At 38.2% G+C, this 21,578-nt stretch overlaps 1 protein-coding gene across 2 annotated transcripts in view; it reads right to left on the reverse strand.

The window, feature by feature from the left end:
- Positions 1-21,578, reverse strand: part of SERPINI1 (serpin family I member 1) — a 108,037-nt gene that overhangs the window by 62,020 nt on the left and 24,439 nt on the right. Inside the window, exon 1 of one of the 2 annotated variants that reach the window (XM_081328748.1) lies at positions 18,842-18,867. The exons of the other annotated variant lie outside the window; for it this stretch is intronic. The gene's annotated coding sequence lies outside the window, so the exon portion shown is untranslated. Of the gene's footprint in view, positions 1-18,841; positions 18,868-21,578 lie in introns of those variants that run through there. 2 annotated transcript variants of the gene reach the window in all.

Here is a 21,578-nt window from a genome sequence, read left to right on the forward strand (position 1 = left end):
GCTGCTCCCTTAAAACATCCTCCAAAATAATAATTTAAAAAGTATCAGTCCAAATATTCCATCGTAGAATTCAGATGAGAGATCTTTGTCTTAATGCATTAATTTCATGCAGGGAGTGGAGATCCATTGGCCCATTAGATGTTTTTGCACTATAATTGCTGGAACCCAGACAGCAGCAAATGGCACACAATGCTAGGAACTATAGTTGAAGAAATTGTAGAGAATCAGAAATACTTTCCTCTCTGCTTTAATAGATCATTAGGAGCTTCAACGAGCTATTTTGGATCAGAAGGCAGAAAATACATAAATTAAAGTCTTTAACAAGAACTCTTTAATGGGAGTAGAAGGTAGCAACTACTTGTCTCCAGCAATCTCCTAAACCAGAACTGAACATAGTATTTTTTAAAAAAATCTCTTCCTATTGTTTTGCAAGGGATGTGGTGGCTCAGTGGGTTAGGATGCTGAGCTTGTCGATCAGAAAGTCAGCAGTTTGGCGGGTCGAATCCCAAGTGCTGCGTAACAGAGTGAGCGCCTGTTACTCATCCCAGCTTCTGCCAACCTAGCAGTTCGAAAGCACTGCTATGGTGGGAAGGTAACAGCGTTCTGTGTGCCTTTGGCGTCTAGTCATGCCGGCCACATGACCACGGAGACATCCTCGGACAAGCGCTGGCTCTTCGGCTTTGAAATGGAGATGAGCACCGGCCCCTAGAGTTGGAAACGACTAGCACGCATGTGCGGGGGAACCTTTACCTTTACCTATATTGTTTTGCAGTAATTGACCTTCAGTGAAGTTTTGCTTCTGCACATTAAAACGTCATACTATCCAATAATGACTTTAGTTGCATTTTCCACAAGTGTGTTTAGTTTCTTTTACAGTCACTCAAGTTAATGGCCAAACATTTTGACTTCATCTTAGATCCCATCCATTCTTTAGTTTGAAGAGATTTGATTACTTTAATTAGAGAAATAATTTTCAATTTTATCCTTCTTGGCATTAAATATGGTTTTCCAAAATGATAGTTCTTGTAATGCAGCTAGAATTCTTTCACATGTGTATTCAATTAAAAGAAATGCCTCAGTTCATTCTGCCATTCAAGCCAGCAATCCATTAAGCTATAGAAAACCATTTACTTTGAATGGCATTTTGCTGTAATTTAGTTCTTGATGCCGCAGGTCTCCATTTCAACCAAGAAAAGAAAAAAGATCTAACACTAATTTTATTGGTGTGTTGGTATTTATTATCTCAATATATGAATATCCTCTAGGAGCTTGCAGCAGAAATTTAGAAACACAAATTGAAGTTGGCATCTAGGTCAACTGATCACATACTATAGGTTTCTGGTGAATTAACCCTAGACTGAATCTTGTTAGTTCACAGTTGGATACTCAAAAACACTATTGTACTCCCATTATCCCCAGTTAGTGTAGCCAGTAGCCAGGTTGCTTCAAATGATAAGAGCTGTAGACCAACCAATTACTGCTGCTATGCAACTTAAAATGTGTGTCGTTGTAATTAGCATATTCATTAGCCTTGCTGATGATCCTCTTTGCTGCTCCTACAACATTTTATGCATTTTAGATGTGCAAAACAAATATTCTGTCCTCATAGTCCACTGAATGCAGACTGCAGTTCCAAATTATTTTCTCATTTATTTGCTGGAAGATAATTTTCAAACATTTTATTTATTTATTTATTAAACTTTTATGCCTCCCATCTTGCCTAGAGACAACACTAGGCAGCCTACAATCATAAAAATAAGATTGTAAGATACAACGTTAAATATTGATTTAAAACTGACACTGGGAAGGAAAGGAGGAACATGCACATGGGAAGGAAGTGAGTCTTAGTCCTTTAATCACTTTCAGACATGCTTCCATGGGGGCCCTAGACCACTTGGCAGAGCCAGGACTTCAGGGCCTTTTGGAAGGCCAAAAGGCTGGGTTCGGATCTCACCTGGGGGGGGGGCACAAATTCTAGAGGATGGGAGGCATGGCAGAAAAGGCTTTTCTCCTGCCCGCTGGAGTTCCTTGACTGACAGGATCCACAGCATGCTCTTTCTGCCGTTATGGACCAGGGCCTCATTGAAAGATCCCGAAAACATCTCCTTCTAGAATGAACAGATTATTACTGCCTGAACACACCTGGCAGTCACCATCCTGGATGCTTTCACCAGCCAAGAGGAACAGAGAACTAAATGACAAGTTCGACAGCATCGAGGACCTAGTCCACTTTATCAGGTCCAACAGGATCAAACTGTTCCCAGATAATCCTGTAAGATTATCTCTAATCAACCTGTACCACACATGGATTCCAACGTGAAACAGGTCTGTCTGTCAAGTGTTCCACAAATTCCTCTGCATTGTATGATAGTTTATAAACTTGGAGACTTTTGTTTAAACTGAGTATTAAAAGACTGAGTATAAAGGACTGAATATTAAAGACATGTTTACGTGGCATCATCACTTTCCAAGTCCTAGAAGGGTGGAGTAGACCTAGAGAAATAGCTTGTTGTTGGGGAAGGTGCGTTTTGCAATAAAGTATTGTGTACAGTTTTGTCATGCCATGTGTCCTGTCCTTGAAAAACAAAGAACCCTCACAATTAGCAAATAACACCTCTTCCCAGTTTCCTGTGCAGAGAATTACATTTTTTTCTTAAATACATAAAGCAGCTAACATGGCATTTGGGCGGACGGGGAAGTATAAAAGGTACCTCTTTAGCTACAATCATATTTTAAGTTTTCAGAGCTTTAGAACCCATACTTTGCAATCTGGAAATTTCAAAATTAACACCAGAGTTCAGAATATGCAAGACGGTTAGAAAAGTCAAACCTCCGCCAGCTAAATTTTTTACATGTCAGGCAGAACAGCTTCCCCCCCACCCTTCCTATTTGTTATATACATATGGAGTACATATACATATGAAATACAGGAGCTCTCAAACACAGACAAAAATATTCAAATATCTTTTCATATTTGGAGCTTAGCGACTGAAAGGCTGACAAGCAATGCAAAACTGTCAGAGTTATTCCACGCCAACAAAACCATCAACTTTTTCAAAAGATGAAAACGTTTCCAGCGAGCACAACTCGAAAAGATTATTTTCCTCCCTTCTCTTTCCTCTTACAATGTAGATGAAGCAAATCACTTCTATAATGCTCAGATTTTGCAAGGCGCATGAGATTTGTCTTAAACTTTTGAACAACAAAAACTCAACCATCAAAACGATGCTCTCATTATTCTTGCAGCCACTGCTGATAGCTGTCGCCAGCCAGATTATATTCACAAACAATTCTGGGGGAAAAGTTGGCTTAGGGATGTTTGGAATATAATAGCTATTGCTCTAGCCCTGAAATTTTGGAACCAACTTCAGAAAAAGGGACTTCTGTATGCTTGGAAGCAACCAGTGCAAATATTGGTTATATATTCTATGAGGAATTTATCAAAATGTTTGTTCCTATTCTGACTTCATAAATATCTGAAGGAATTCCAGAACACTGTTTTGATAAAAGAGCTTGTATTAGATGTGACTGGAAATACGGGACTCTCTGTGAGTAAATCTGTTTAAATACTTGGAATCCCTATTTGTGGGCAGTTTAAAGGTCTATACGATATTGCAAAATGTGTACAGAAAATATTACGTTGTGTGGATAATTCTGGCTCTTTTGCTCCTCGAATCTTACTATACAAATTTAAAACATAAGATAAATCTTGGAGCATTTCCTAATGGGATTTCAAATCAAAATTTAAAGTTGCAAAATTAAAGAACAAATTAAATGTACCTCGAAGTGACCTCAAGTATTTATTATTTGGCCTATTGGGTCTATTTGCTTCATCAATTGCCCGTTTGGTGCTGTGGTTAAGGCAGGGGTAGGCAACCTTGGCACTTTTATGACTCATGGACTTCAACTCCCAGAATTCCTGAGCCAGCTATGTTATTGCTCTAGCTATGCTGACTCAGGAATTCTGGGAGTTGAAGTCCATGAGTCATAAAAGAGCCAAGGTTGCCTGCCCCTGGGTTAAGGCATCAAGCTAGAAAACCAGAGACTGTGACTTCCATTCCCATCTTAGGTATGAAATCATCTGAGTGATCTTGAACTAGTCACTTCTCTTTCAGCCCTAAGGAGGTAGTGACAAACCAATTCTGAAATCTTGCCAAGAAAACTGCAGAGATTAGTCCAGACAATCACCAAAATGCAAAACTGACACTAAGGCCCACATATTTACATAATTTGATACAAAAATCGACACCTTTGCAAGGGGAAACTCTCCGTGTTATATGCCTGAAATGTTTAATAGCCATTAATTTGAAAACCATGACAACTGGGTTTCTTGAACCAAGCAAGTTCAACCTGTAGGCAAGATAGTTAAAATAACTGATATGTTTTTAATCACTTTTCTTCCTGTCTGATCTTTATTCAGGGGGAGGAACTATATCACATTTAAGGTCATTTTCTTGTTGAATACATGTGGTGGTTAGAATAATAACCAGCTGAGATAGAAACAAAGTACCGACTATGACTTGGATAAATGTGAATCAGGTGAAAGGCTTAGTAAAGTAGGCTGCTGTTTTTTGCGATGAAACCTTGCACAAACTTTTGGGTTTGGTGTATTTAGGAGAGGTTAGCAACATTAACTCAACTGACAGCTTTGAAACTTCATCCACAAGGTCAGATATTTTTATATTTGTTCTGTTTCCCTTAGTGATGTGTGGTAATACATTCATATTTCTTCATATATGAATGCTAGCAATAATGCTAGCGTTTTTGACACCTGCTGTTGACACACCTAGTTACTTGTTTATTGCATGTCTTCCAATTTCTAAGGAGAAATAAAATTACCTTTCCTTGTTGATTTTAGCTGGAAAGAAACAGCATGTCTCTGATTGGTTAAGTGCCATCAAGTTGTTGAATCTCAGCAACCACGTAGACAGACATTTTCCAAGATGATCTGTCTTCATCCTAGCATTTTAGGTCTCTCAATGGTGCATTCATCACTGTTGTAATCAAGTCCATCCATCTTGCTACTGGCTGTTTTATTTCTCCTTGCCCAGTGTTATTGACTTTTCAAGGGAGCTAGGTTTTTGCATAATGTGCTTGAAGCCTTGTATGTTAAGCCCAGACATCTAAAAACTCTAAATTGATTTGTTCTAAGAAACATTCATTTGTTTTCTTGGCTATCAATGATATGCTTAGGAGTCTCCAATATCAACATTCAATAACATTAATATTCTTTTGATCACACTTCTTCAAAGTCCAACATTCAATTCCACAGAATGCCATAGCAAAAACATTATTTGCACAATTCTTCTTTATAGGTATAGACACATTGTGGCATCCAAATATCTTTCTCAAAGCCTGTGGTGTCTTTCTTGACTAGCGATTCCTTTTCTCTTGATAGACAATCCTAACAGGCAAAAATTATTTGCTACTTCAAAGCCTTCATTTTTAATTCTGAAGCTGCTTACTGAACCAATTATCACTAGTTTGGTCTTCTATATATTCATTTTAGTCCCACTTCTTCATTGTGCTCCTTGAGTTTTATTACTCAATCTTGCAGAGCATTTAATTTTCTGTTATCAGAATAGTGCAGGTTATTGATGTTTCTTTTTAAATTTACATTCAAGCATTAATTTAAAAAAATGTAAACTTAAGCACATTTTTCTTTTGCTTTAATGCTTTAAATTAAATATTGTTTGAAATGAAACATTTCCTTTAAGGACAATCTAGGATAAACTGGTAATCTATAATTCTACTTTGTAATATGTCAGGGCTCATGAGATGTTCTGGAGAACTATTATAGTTGTGAACAAAATCACAGGAGGATATGCTTGATTGATTGAAGTATCTACCTCTGAGACCTACAGTACATATTACAGAAGGCAAAACTATGAAAGGTAATCTAACTTGAGATTTGTAATTACCATTCTGTAGGACTGAGGCTTAGTCTAGCATATCTGTGGCCTCAATATGTAACGATGCAGGACTTGAGTGTTACAGCAAGGCAGGGGAAGCTAAGACAATTAGATGACTTTGAGCCAGTCATCATATATTTTTGTTGTATACAGCTTTCACACTTTGGAGTAAAACTGAATATAAACCAACTAAACAATAGATGTTGGAGCACATTGCTTGGTAAAAGGAATTCAATTTGTTGGGCCACAGATCTGTACAGATCTCACATAAGCAACATAGGATACTCAAATCCCCTACCAAATATGCTGTATGATCTTACTAAGCCTTTCACACAACTTTAATTAGAAGTGCTCTTCACTTATCCTTGGGCAAGCAGAATAGTAAACCAGCATAACTTTCCTAACTGCTGTCCCTATCTCTACGGTTTCCAATTTTGGCTTGCTGCCCAGATGTTGGTGTGGTTTAGGGCCTGTAGGGCATCTAAAGAAAAACCACTGGTCAACCTCTTTGGCTTAGCTGCCCTCCCTCTTCTTCAGAATCACCAACCAGCAAGTGATTTGTGGTAGATTCTAAAAGATGGCTAGATTCCTGGGTTTAAGCTTTCCACCCAACCTTTCACTGAGACCGGTGATTGTGGAGTGGGTAAAGGATGCCTAGTAATGCATGTGTGGTTTTTCTGCTTTATTAGGCAATCCCCATCTTACGTAGCAGATTAATTCTGGTTCTTGCAGCTGATGCATCAATGGATATGCTACATGGCAAAACAGAGGTAGAAGCAATTTGCCAGCAGCTGATAAGCAAGGTGAAGGGAGCTATTGGAAAAAGACCTTTACCAGGAGCCCCCATCAGCTGTTCAGGGAGTTGGTTTGATGTGGTTTTAATTTGTTTATACCCTTTATCATCTCCCTTACCCATTCAAGAAGTGAGGGAGTTGCCGAACAGTTGATGACCCACCCTCCCCTGAAAAGAAATGGATAAGAGAATCCATTTTGGGACAGCATTATTGCATAGAAGTGGAGAGCATGCATCTTGCCCCTTTAATGGTTTATAGTGCCAGCAGCATGGAACGGGAGGTGTAGCAGATTGCCCCCAGGTTTAATTTGACAGTGATTGCTTCAGGCTTAAAAAGAAAGCAAAGAGTAATTATTAAGGACTACTCAAGATTGTCTCAATCATGGTCTGAGGATGAGATGAAAGCAACATCACAAGATGAAAGAGTATATGAGGACCTATTCTAATAAGTATGTCAGGGTGCATCCCTAGATGGAACTCAAGAAAGATGGAATTAAAAAAGGGGGGATTTATTTATCTCACTAACATGATTCTGGCAGGCTTTCAATGAAGTATTTACATGGCAGACATAAATATCCAGAATTTTCTATGACGATGTCTGGGGAAGGAGAAATAGGATGGAGAAGTAGATCTTTCCTGAGATTTCATCTAGCTTCAGGGACAGCTATACATATACCCAAGATAAAAATGCAACAGGTTGTTGGATAGAGAAGGAATGGATGGTTTGTCCCATGCTTCCTTCAACTACTTGGATAGCTTTGTCCCTGCTCCCATGCTGTGAGACTGGAAGCCAGCATGGTCAGGTCATCTCAGTAGACAGTCCTTCTTCCTCTGGCCAACACAGCAATAAAAGCAGCTGACCTTATAGAAAGCTCACAAGAATGTTTATAAATGAGTAAGTTGTATAGAAAGCACTCTCAAGATTTCTCAGATACTTTGAAGTCCATTTGCAAAGCATACTAATCTTCTAAAGCCCCCTGTAAATTATTTATTAATCACACATATATATGGCTGTTCATCTCACAAGAAGCGACTCTGAGCAGTGTATAATAATTTGCTTTCAAAACCCTCCTTTCCCTTTTATGTCACAGAAAATGAGAGGTTACCATAACACGTAGGTAAGAGTTAACACCGATAAGCTTATGTGTATTTTTGATCTTTAGGGTTAATATCGCTATTTCCAGGCTTCACCCTTTCCCATGTTAGAACTCTCTAGCTAAATTGAAACTATAGGATATGAGCAGAACATTTCTTATATTTTAAGAGAAATTGATAAGTTACTAAATTTGTTTATAAGTACTTGGCACGATGAAGGGGGAATTATTTCTTTATATATTTCTTTTTCTTTACTATATTCTTATTTTTTCTTTTCTATTTTTTTTCTTTTCTGTACTTTTTTCCTCTTTATTCTTTTAATTTTGTTAGGGTGTATTGGTTTTATTTTATTTTTTAATTGCACTGCTTAATAAAATTATTATTAAAAAAGAAACTATAGTTTTAAACTTTGTTAGCACCATGCTCACTGAGAATTCTGGAGTTACAGCCTACTGCATTGTGAATACAACAGTTGAGGAGCAATGATCTACTGAACAGATTTTAAACGTAACATACAGAAAGACAAACATTAAAGCTTTTTTAAAAAAAAAACAAAAAAAAACACAATCTCTGAAACTGAACCATTTCTTTTCATCACCAAGTAACAGGATCCTACTGTTTGAGAGAGAATGATCAAGTACTGGGATTTTCTGAGTTGTGTCTCTTGTTTAAGAGTTGTAAACTTGGGATATAGCCCAAGAAGAGATGGACATGTGGAGCCGTATAATGATGCTCACATATTTAAATGGTTTTAAGAAAAACTATCAGTAGTTGTAACAGCTATATGTTGCACTCACTCAGTCATGCAGATTGCACCTTTACATCTAAGCATTTTGGAAAGACGATGATCCAAACTATATTCTGATATGTTGAGGCTGCAAGATAATGACTGTGGAAATAAGGCACATTAACTACATGGAGTTTATACCTGAGTAAAGATGCATAACATTACATGGTGAACATGGCTGTGAATATGATTTATTTATGATACTTGTTGTAACTGTTCTTTTTTATTTAAAATATCCTCACCTTAAAACACTGGGAATTGCTTCTTTTGTAGTTGACTATGAAATCCAGGATTTTGATGTTTACTCCCAGAAGCTATTTCTCAGTTGTAATTTAATTAAAAGGGCAGTATCTGAAATTCACCATATGTGACTCCATCTGCAATAATTGCAGTTTTAAGTCTAAGGGTGACATTAGCACATGTATTGAAGCATACTTTTACAAGTGATAAAAGCTGTCACCTGTGGTGCAGAAATTGCTATTATATCTCATGATAGGTTATAAAATCTATCATGGCTTTTTTATACTAATGTATTTAAAAGAGGGATAAAAGTTTAAATACTCAAACCACAGAGTAAGAAAAAAATAATAATTAAAATATCTACAGAGTCCTGCAAGAAAATAGAATTCCAATCTTTGTTCTGTTCTGAATTGTGCACCAGGAGCGCAACAGTTTCAGTTCAACATGGTCTATGAAAACACAGACTACAATCTGTTTGAACAGAAAATCAAAAACCTGAGGGAATATGGCTTGAAACACTGACCTATGATGATTCTCCCTTTCTAATCTAAAATCTCAGTTGGATTGATAATACATTGAACTCTTTATGAAAGAGCCAATGTTCTAATCTGTGCATTACAGTCCTTTGATCCATTACATGATTTAAGAGCATTTGATTAAAAGACTAAAATACTACAGATATGAGGTTGGGAGAAGAGGGAGAAAGGTTTGAAATAGTCAAAGCAGACAAAGGCAAGCAGGCTGGCTGGTTGCTCCCTATGTCCAGTTTAACTGGTGCTGTCATTTTCTTGTATAAAAACCAGCATCAATACCGTGTTTCCAGTTGATCTGCCTTCACAAGTTTGTGGGGTTCCTGAGACCCGAAAAAGGGTTACTATCTCACACAGCCATTTTGAAAGGGAAACACATCACCCATCACTGGCATTCAAATGAATGAAGTTGCTTACTCAGTTTAACCAGACTTCACATGCTGAAATACACATGTACACAGGCCTGGTTCACACCACACTATGAACCACCTTGGCTTGTTTGTTTGGGGCTAAATGTGATGGCTTAATATAATGCATAGTCCACTGTTTTATGGCTTAGTATCGTGTGAAAGGTCAGCCACTGTGCTTTCTTCAATGGCCCAGCATGTGTGAATCAGCAGCTTCCATGGATTAGTCTGAAGAAATCAATATTCCACCAATAGGCTGCAAGTGCTACAGTTTTCTTTATGTATTGTGTTGCCCTCATGTCCGAGAGGGGCAGAGTATAATGGTATGTAAGAATGACAGGAGGGACATGGTAGCTGTGTTCCACTGCTGCCACAGAGAAGAAACGGTCAACCTATTTTCCAAAGCACCAGAAGGCAAGACGAAAAACAATGGAAGGAAATTAATCAAGGAGAGAAGCAATTTGGAACTAAAAAGAAATTTCAAGATTCTGTTTCTGTAGCCTTAAAATGAAGGTAGTTTAGCATTCAGTTGGTGCTTCTTGTCTAGACTACCTCGAAAGGCTGATACAGAGCTTGCAAACAATGTTATGATAAAAGTGGCAGAAACTTGTGGATGTTCAAAAAAGCCTGTTTTCTGCTTTTTTGTCTCTCTCATTTTATCCCCAAGTTTTTTTTCTGATTTGTTCACCTTATCTCCCCAAGTTTCATTTCTATCCCCCCCTCATGCTTTCCTTCTGTCCAAGAGAAAACCAAGTCAATATTAGTTCTTGCTAATGTGTCCTTATTTTGTTATAATGTCCATTGCATTTTCTTAGTGCAAAATTTGCCAGCAGATCCAAACACTGGGGGACCCAAGTAATTGATAAAGAAATTATCAAAGAAAAAATATTATCTTATTGATATCTTTCTGGTGTATATGATATCAGTGTGTGTTTGGGGAGGGGTTTTTTCATCAATCCATAACATTCTTTTGGTTTTCTAAACCACTGGCAGGGTACCACTAACTTGGATATTATTATCACTTGGAAAACATCTCCAATATCCATCATAAATCGTTGAAATTCATGGCCACTTACATCAACTTTGTTATCCTTGATGTAATCAGTTTTTTTGCTTTCACAGAGTTCTCAATCTGATTTGGATCTTATTCATATGACTGAATCATTAAATAATTACTGTACAGCATTTATTACTTTTCCCCAGGGTGGCTAAATCCTGTTAGGACTCTTTATATGGTGTGCACCGTACCATTTAATACTGGTAACTCCTGCTGTTGTGCTAGAGAGAAGTTGTTCAAAATGCTCACATAAAAGCAGGCACAAGGAACTTTAATTACTACCAGCTTCTTCTACTGGTAGAATGAAAGCCTGTTAACTTTGAAATAGTTCTTATGACCTTTCGAAACAGAAATGAATCACTAGTGCTTAATACTGAGAAATCAGAGAAATCAGAGGACTCAAATCTGTCACAATGCTAAGTGTAGAAATCTCTCTGCAACTCTGTGTTGACAAGGAAAATGTACTTATACCCCTCTTCTGAAACAATTCTAGCTCTTAAGTTCCAGGACAAAACCTGACACTGATGTATAGATTTAGCAACAACGATAACAACACAATACTAGAATGCCATATTGCACAGAAGGCATTTCTTACAGGCTAGAAAGTTTTGACACTTCTAAATATAAGGTTATTTCATCTAAGCAATCACAAAATGTTGGTCAAACAAGGATACTGGGACTAGAAGAAATGTGTAGCTTCTACTAATGCTTTTTCTTTGGGACAAAGGGAAAAAAAATCAAACCTGTTTGAAGCTGGCTAAAAAAAAGGGAGATGTTATCTTGAATCTACAGGCGTATTTGCTTTGCATCTGTCCTGGTTCTTTCAAAAAAAAGAAAAAAATGGATCTAGGAAACTACAGACCTATCAGCCTGACCTCAATACCTGGGAATATCATGGAAAAGTTAATCAAGCAACAAATCAGTGAACACCAGAGGCAAACAAAGTCATTACCAAAAGCCAACATGGGTTTATCAAAAATAGATCATGCCAGACATCTTATTGCATTCTTTGACCAGGTGACAAAACTAGCAGACCAGAAGAATGCTGCGGATATAATTTACTTGGACTTCAGTAAGGCATTTGATAAAGTAGACCACAACCTACTACTTGATAAGATAGAAAAATATGTGTTAGACAGCATCACCACCAGATGGATTCGTAGCTGGCTGACCGGCCATACTCAGCATGTGGTCCTCAATGGAACTGCATCTACATGGAGAGAAGTATGTAGTGGGGTGCCCCAGGGCTCTGTTCTGGGCCCAGTGCTTTTTAACATCTTCATCAATGATTTGGATGAGGGAATAGACGAGAAACTCATCAAATTTGCAGACAACACTAAACTGGCAGGAATAGCCAACACTCCAAAAGATAGGCTTAAGATACAGAAGGATCTTGACAGACTTGATCATTGGGCCCTATCTAACAAAATGAAATTCAATGGTGAAAAAGTAAAGTTCTACATTTAGGCAAGAAAAACCAAATGCACAGGTATAGTATAGTTGGTACCTTGCTCAATAGTAGCAACTGTGAGAGGGATCTTGGAGTCCTAGTGGACAATCACTTAAATAGGAGCCAGCAGTGTGCTGCAGCTACCAAAAAAGTCAACACAGTGCTAGAATGCATTAACATAGTGATAGAATCAAAATCACGTGAAGTATTAATACCACTTTACAATGCCTTGGTAAGGCCACACTTGGAATACTTTATCCAGTATTGGTCACCATGATGTAAAAAAAGATGTTGAGACTCTAGAAAGAGTACAGAGAAGAGCAACAAAGATGATCAGGGGACTGGAGGCTAAAACATATGAGGAATGGTTGCTGGAATTGGGTATGTCTAGTTTAATGAAGGACGAGGAGTTTCATAATAATAGTGTTCCAATATCTCAGGGGCTGCCACAAAGAAGAGGGAGTCAAGCCATTCTCCAAAGCACCTGAAGGCAGGACAAGAAGCAACAGATGGAAACTAATCAAGGAGAGAAGCAACCTAGAACTAAGGAGAAACTTCCTGACAGAACAATTAACCCAGTGGAATAACCTGCCTCCAGAAGTTGTAAATGCTTCAGCACTGGAAGTTTTTAAGAAGAGACTGTACAGCCATTTGTCTGAAATGGTATAGGTCAGATTTCCTGCCTGAGCAGGGGGTTGGACTAGATGACCTCCAAGGTCCCTTCCAACTTTATAATTATTATTATTATATACTCATAATGTGTCTAGAAATGGTCATGTTAACGAGGGCCTAAGGCTCTGAACACCAATTCATTTTATTAAATACAAGAAGAAAAAGAAGACGATATGAAATATTAGATACTGCTTTGCCGATAACTGTAATAAATATATACTGACAGTCTTCCATTGTTATTATATGTGATTATGTCATTGTCTTTAGGGATTTGCTTCAATTTTTGAACATTGTTTTTATATGTGAAGCCACTAGAGTCCCTGGAGTTAGGTGGCCTAGAAATTTGAAATATAAAAATATATAAAATTTCTATGCTGCAAAACTCCAACAATTATGAGTGGCTTTACACGTACAAATAATTTTTAAAAAGCAAGATAAAATCTAAAAAAAACCAGAATCCTCTGGAAGGAACAACAATCAAATTTATACCTACACTAAGAGCATATATTTTTAAAAAGAAAACGTGTTATGCTAATGAATAGGATAACTGCTAATATGAGTTTAATTCATCACTGTACTACCTTCATAAAACATCTCAGATGATGCCTGATTGGACATTCCAGCTGATGAATGCTCAAGTGATGTCAATTTTATGTTGCGTGAGATTATATACATTTCCCAAATTCTGGTTTAACAACTTACAACGATGCAAGTAAGACTTATGAAAAGTTTCATCTGTCTTTATGTCCTGGTGTTGGGTCTGCTAGTGGCCTTTGACTAGGCTATGCCTAAAAAGAACTATTCAACTGCAGTGGCTTCTTACAACTTTTTTTGACTGAACTCATCCAATTATTTAATATATACAGAAATAGCCAGACTATGTGGCAGATGCTCAGGTCACCGGGAAATAGATTCAGGGTCCACTCATTAACTCAGATTTATGAATATCCATATTAATGAGTGTTTCGGTTGCATCAATTTGGAGAAAGTTTACTTTATTTGAGCAAAGGGACTTTTGCATATTACTCTGTTGGCAGAAAGCAAACATGAGTAATAATTTGGCAAGGTGATAATGTATGGCTTTTATTAGCTGAGTGTAAATTTCTCCTGTTTAATAAAATGTTAATTAAAACTTCCATATAATTTTCACTTATGTAAATGCCAAAAAGTATTGATTTATGTAAATGCCAAAGGATACTAGCTGGAGAAGTACAACTACAAATTTACCTGTTCCTAAATGAGGACTGCTATTTTGTTTCCAAAGACCTGTCTATATTCCAAATACTCCCTATGTTTATTCAATAAAGTTATATTTAATGCACGGCAAAGATTAAATTTAGAAGCAGACCTCTGCATCCTGGAAACATAAATCTCTGCTAGTCACATAAAGATGCCACAATGAGGAAATAGTGTTATAGAGTAAGCCTTTAGGGGTGATAGGAGATGATACAGTTCTGTGGGTTAGAAATGCCAATTTATCATTACTAAGTATTTTAAATCCACAGCTGTTGCTTCTCCAATGTTTTTCAGCTTTATGGCCAATTAATTATAGATTGCAAGACAAAAAATAAGAGCAACAATCACTGGCGATCCCTCCATCAGCCTGTAATTACTCTTGGAAATAATTATGAATTAACGGTCACATCAGCCAAAGCATTGACAGCCTACCAATAATGCTGCATTCAAAATGGAACGACGATCATTCCAAAATGAATCCTCTCCAGGCCAACAAAGACCCGGCAATTCTTGGCAGTCTATACATTGGCAAAGGTTCTTGAATCATGGAAAGGGAATAATTCTGGCAATGGGCTCTGGCCATAAACCCATTCAGCTAATGAAGATGTCCTACCGGGAGTTGTAAAACCATCTACTCCACTAGCAACCAAATTAGGGAAACTGAATTCAAAGCTACCGTACTTTTCTGTTTCTTGAAAAGCTAAGGATTATCAATATAATGAGATTGTCAAGTTCTGAAGGAAGCCATTGTTGTTCCAAAAGAAAGAGAAAGAGAGACACATTCTGTGTTCTTTTTTTTTAAAAAAAAACATTTTGGAATTAAATCAAAATTAAAGTATCTTCTTGGAGAATAAATGAATTATACACACAGACCTTATTTATAGATTTTTTTTAAAAAAAATAAGAGATTAGGAAATAAACATTCAGAACAAATATAACACTTTCATACAGCCAAGTTGGCAAAGAACTGATTGTATAGTTAAATAAAAACGCAGTAGTGGTCTTGTGCAAGCTACTTAAAGAAGAAAGAAACCAAAGTGCCTCTCCTGCTTATAATTATAGACAAATCAATGGGGCATTGGATAAAAAGGCATTCTTATTTCCTCTGAGGAACACTAATTTTAGCTCTGGTTCTTTTTATTTACTGGGGTACTACTCTTCAGAATTTCACCATCCTGGACAATTTGCTTTTTAGGGAAGATTGTGGAGATGACATTCCAAAACAGGTTTAAAGGATTCTGGATGAAGATGATTTCAGTCATGGGGATTGGATGGAATCAGCATTGATTACACTTTCAGATGATCTATAGTTAAATTTTCCAAATATTTCAACATACTCGTTATCTGCAACAAAATAATGCTCCACATTTAGCAATAGCAATAGGACTTATACTTAATATACTGCCTCATAGTGCTTTCCAGCCTTCTCTACATGGTTTACAGAGTCAGCATATTGCCCTCAACAATCTGGTTCCTCATTTTACCAACCTCGGAAGGATGGAAGGCTGAGTCAATCTTGAGCCGACCAGGACCAAACTGCTGGCAGTGAACAGTGAATTAGCCTGCAATACTATATTCTAACCATTGCGCCACCAGGGCTCTTAGCCATTAATGAGTCCCTGAGTACTTTGCTGAAAGTAATGAAATCCACTAAATTATAAAAGCACTGACTGATGCAAAAGAGGATTCTGATTCTAGGAATGTGTATTGTTGAGTCAGTACTGATTCCCAGCAATATTTTTCAGAACTGGTCTGCTATTGCCTCTTCTTCCTAGGCTAAGAGAGTGTGACTGGTCCAAGGTCAACCAGTTCGCTTCATGCTTAAAGTAGGACTAGAATTCATGGTCTCCCAGTTTCTAGCTTGGTGCCTTAACCACTACATCAAACTGTCTGTTCTGCTGAAAAAACTATTGGGCAGATGTATTGTTTGGTAAAAGGATGGAATGTTCCTTTATCTCCCACTCAGTTTTCTTACCATGGCATACTAATAAACAGGCACCAATAAATATTCCAGATTCCCAAGGCATTTATGACATATTTATTTGGCAGTACGAATGGTAAATGGCATCCTGAAAGATGTCAGCACCATTTATCAGCATGATGCCTATCTTCTCAACAACGTATATTATTTTCCTTGTCAGTCATTGTAACATGTGTTTTGATACTTTTTGGAGATTCAGGGCTATTGAAAGGTGAATGAGTAGTAAGAGGCTTTCAGGATCCCATCCTTAGACTAAGCCAGGTAAGAGGATTAATAGCTTTTCTCTTTTTTTGCAATAAGCTGATGAACCTCGGCTTTCAATGGGCTGTGCAAGAAAAGAATTTTTTGTCTTCCACTTAAATCGTATCCCCTGCTTTTATTTACGGTATATTTATTGCCTGAAGCAGATATTTTTTTTAATGAGTTAGGAACAGCCATGCTGAGCCAAAAAAATATTCTGGTGCACACTGACATGCATAGTAATGCATATCAGCTATGCAAAAGGATGCTCAGACTAGTGCCATACTTCTAAATAAATATCCTCATTATTATAATCTATGACCAGCTGAAATAAAAAATTCACTGCCCCAGAATCATGTAATTGAAACACATAAAAATATTGAGAGCATATACTGAATAACTGTTGACAGATGGATGGTGGTTGTTTAGAACTTGGCCATCTATTCGGTAGTCACATCTTGATGATCTAATAGTACATAAACATGTTTCCACCACCAAATTTGCCATTAGAGATAAAAAGGGAATTATAGAAGACGAGTTGGTTGCTGCATAAAGGTGGGAATATAACAGGGCAAAGTCCACTGATTTTGCCTCATCTGCAAATGAGGGTATCCCTTTGATAGCACCAAAAGTAAGGTGATAGAAAAAACTAAATTTACCTCAGTAAAAAAACAAAAACAAAAAAAACAAAAAAAACCCCAAGAAGGAACAGGAGTTTCTCCATGCAAGGGATGAATACTGTTTGTGGGTTTGTTTGTTTTTTAATTTCACTATTATAGTTTTACTGAAGAGAATATAATGGGTTGGATTTGTACAGTTCATTACACTGTAAACCATAACATAACATGGACACAACATGCTAAGCAAAAATCAAACCAAACCTGTGTTTCAGATTAGAATCCAAATCATCAATCATCATCATCATCACAATCATCACAATCACCACCATCATCATCTCCTTCATGCTGCTGGTATATTAAGATCTATGTTATGTACCCCATAAACATACAAGTAGTCCTTAAAAAGGTAAAGGTAAAGGTTCCCCTGCACATGTGTGCTAGTCGTTTCCAACTCTAGGAACCGGTGCTCATCTCTATTTCAAAGCCGAAGAGCCAGCACTTGTCCGAGGACGTCTCCGTGGTCCTGTGGCCGGCATGCCTAGACGCCAAAGGCACACAGAACACTGTTACCTTCCCACCGTAGTGGTCCCTATTTTTCTACTTGCATTTTTACGTGCTTTCGAACTGCTAGGTTGGCAGAAGCTGGGACGAGTAACAAGCGCTCACTCTGTTACGTGGCATTTGGGATTCGACCCGCCAAACTGTCAACCATCTGATCAACAAGCTCAGTGTCCTAACCCACTGAGCCACCGCGTCCCCTAAGTAGTGCTTAGTAGACCTCTTATTCAGCAACTATTCAAAGTTACAACAGCACTGAACAAGGGGGATTTACAATCGGTTCTCTAAGTTGTGACCGGCGTACCATCCTCAGTCATAATTGCAATACAGGCATTTGACAAACAGCTCACACTTATGAGTGTTATGCAGTCACATAACCGCCATTTGCAACCTTCCCATTCAACTTCCCACATGCAAAATCAATGGGCATGTTGGAAAGAGGTCCTAAGTTAGTCTGGTAAGTTGCTCCCGCCGTTTTTTCTCTTGAGGAACCCCCAGGAAATAGGGTGAGTGTGAATCCCATGTGCTGGACCATAGCACACCCATCCCCGTCCACACTTGTGCTATGCTATGGCATGCAGTGCTGCAACTGGTCACACTCACACTATAGCACTCACCCTCCACACACCTGCATTTGTGCCAGAGCACCCACCCACATGCATGGCCGCACTCATACCATGTCACAGTACCCACCTGTGTACCAACTGCACTGCAGCTACAGCATACACATACATTACTACTTGCAGTAGTAATATTCTGTATCACTATACCTTTTGTAGGGGACGCGGTGGCTCAGTGGGTTAGGACGCTGAGCTTGTCGATCAGAAGGTCGGCAGTTTGACGGGTCGAATCCCGAGTGCCACGTAGCAGAGTGTGCGCCTGTTACTCGTCCCAGCTTCTGCCAACCTAGCACTTCGAAAGCATGTGAAAATGCAAGTAGAAAAATAGGGACCACTGGGAAGGTAACAGCGTTCCGTGCGCCTTTGGCGTCTAGTCATGCCGGCCACATGACCACGGAGATGTCCGCGGACAAGCGCTGGCTCTTTGGCTTTGAAACGGAGATGAGCACCGACCCCTAGAGTCGGAAACGACTAGCACGCATGTGCGGGGGAACCTTTACCTTTTGTAGTAGTTAATACTCTGTAGATGTTCAAATCATCTTATATTTTGCCCTTGGCTCTTCCTTTTAGACTTTCATTCCCTGCCACTCATGGTTTTTTTTGGTATCAGTGTCTGGTTTAAAATTAGACCATGTTTGCTTACCAAGACGTTTCTGACTTCTGACTGACAGCTCTTTCAGGTGTATGTCTGGATGAGAGAAGAATGGAGAGGTGGCTTGTAAGATAGCTAACATCAGAAATTCCAGGTAATCAAGGAATTAAAATCTCACACAAGAGCAGGAAAAAAGACTGAATAGGCAGGAAAGATTGAAATAGACAGACCCTGGCTGAAGCAGATCAAATTCTTTCCAGTTGATCATGGTGTTCCCACAAATTCCAACTACAATTTTCCATAAAGTGCATAAATTAGTTCATCCTTAATTTGTTCAGTGAACCAGGATTCCATAAAAGAAGATGCAGGAAATCTAATCTTGTTTTCCAGAACATTCTAAAGTATCAATCCTTAAGGTCCCCCATAAGTTTTATACTTAATAGCATTTGATGAAGCTGCACTTCTATTGCTTCCCTAGCCTCCTTTTAAAGCTATCTGGACTATATGGCTATCAGGATATTTTATAGCATAGATTTCATACATTAAAGCTTACACCTTGCAAAGCAACTTTTTTAATGTAATCTAAATTTTAAAATATACTGCCTTGTGAGTTGGCTCATTCAACTTTGCAAATAAATCAACAGATGTGCTCCATCAGTACATTTTGTTTAAAAACTTCACACTGAGCTTTGGTCCTCCTCACAGCCTGAATCTGTAAGGTTGGGGTCAGGAGGTCTAAGACACAGAATGAGCCAAGGGTTGCAATGAATGCAACAAGAACAACAAAACACTTCTTTGTGTAATGCAGAAGGAGAGAAATATCAAGAAAATGGGAAATCTGCTGGGCGAGAAAGTGGCAAGATGGTGAGAGACCACAGGGAGAATGCTGAACTGATTAAGTCTTATTTTGCATCTGTCATTCCACAAAAGGGAAAAGTAGTCCAACCTGTCAGAAGGTGCACCGTAGGGAGCAGAAGAGAAATGCAGGTCAAAAATAGGCAAGGAAATGTGAAAGAACACTTAGCTGCTTTGAATGAGTTCAAATTCAAAGGGCAGATGGATTACATCCCAAGGTGCTAAAAATCATTACCTGTATTCTTTGAAAACTTTGAGTACAGGGAAAATGTCAGAAGATTGAAGAGCTAATACAGTATTGGTTCAATCTTTAAAATAGAAAAAAGTAGACTGAGGAAAATATAGACAAGTCAGCTAGATAATAATATCTTGAAAAATTCTAGAAAAGATAAAACAGTGGATTTCCAGGTAATATCACTGTAACATGAAGCTGTTAAAAACAGGTTGTGCCAGACAAACTATACAGTATAGCATTTTTTGACAAAATGACTAAATTAGTAGACCAAGGGAATGACTTGAACGTAGTGTACCTAGACTTCAGCAAAGTGTTTGATAAAGTTGACCATAGCCTCCTACTTGATTAAAACATGGGTTGGAGGGTCATTACCACTACCAGAAGAATTCACATTTGGTCCAACAACCGTACTCAACATGTGGGCCTCAGTGATACGTATAGTCCTATGTCTACATGGAGAGAAGTAGGCAATGGGATACCTTAAGGCTGTGTTCTAGATCCAGTGCTGTTCGTGCTATTCAGCCTTTTTATAATTGACTTAGATAAGGGGATAGTAGGGATGTTTAGGAAATTTTCAGATAACACAAAGTAGGTTTCAAAGATTTTTGAAAGCTGACTCGAGGTTTTAAAGGTTATTATAGACTCAAACATTGGGCCAATCACTAGTGAAACATGGAGGTTTCTGCACTTGGATAGAAAAAAAATCAGACAAATGATCCCATTGATATCTTACCTGGAGTGCCTGGAGGCTGTGATAGTCTCGATGAGAACAACAGCCTCACTGGACTCTTGGTAAGATTGAGTCACTACACGTTTTTGGGCCTGTCGGTTTAGGACTATACCATCTTTGATGGGGTTATAGTGACCCAGACAGACCCTGCATGCTACTTGGGGGTCCTTCCTGCTGAAAGGGCAGGTGGCTGTCATGGCTAGGAGGGCTTTTGTGCAATCTCATGTTGTATGCCAGTTGCACTCATTCCTGAATCAGGAGGCTCTCCTCACAGTCACTTATGCCTTAGTCATCTCTCAGGTAGACTTCTATAGTGTACTTTAAGTGGAAAAGACCATCTGGAAGCGTTGTAATTTTTTTGCAATGTGAGATTGGCTCCTTCTTCTCATCCTTCTGGAAATCTTTCCTAACTTGGATGCGTCAACAGGCTTAGGGGTGTTAATGGAACAATGATCTCTTGAAGTGGCTCCACTGTTCATAATATGTAATACTCTTGCTTAGCCTTTTGAAATAGTAATATCAATGAACCACAGAACCATATTTTAATGGTTTTATTGTATGCTACCCAGAGTCATGTTCTATGAAATGGGTGGTTATATAAATATGATATGATAACCAATCAACCAAATAAATAAATAAATAGACAAGTCATACCTGTCTAAACAGCAATTCTTTGTGAGAAGGAATTGGGTATCCTGATAAAACATAAGCCAAGAGTGTGTTGCAACTGCCAAAAAAAAGTCAATGCAATCTTGGGCTGCATCTACAGAAATATACACTGATCTGACTGCACCTGGAATAACACGTTCAGTTTTGATCACCAAATAGTAGGAGGCGGCTGAGGAATTAGAAAAGGTGCACAAAAGAGAAACAAAGATGGTGCTAGGCTAATTTTTTGAAAGAAGAGTTAAAAGAGCTAGGCATATATAGTCTGAAGAAGATATGATACCAGTTTTCCAATACCTGAA

This window comes from Vipera berus (genome assembly GCF_964194415.1).
Source record: "Vipera berus genome assembly, chromosome: 5".
Lineage (NCBI taxonomy): Eukaryota > Metazoa > Chordata > Lepidosauria > Squamata > Viperidae > Vipera > Vipera berus.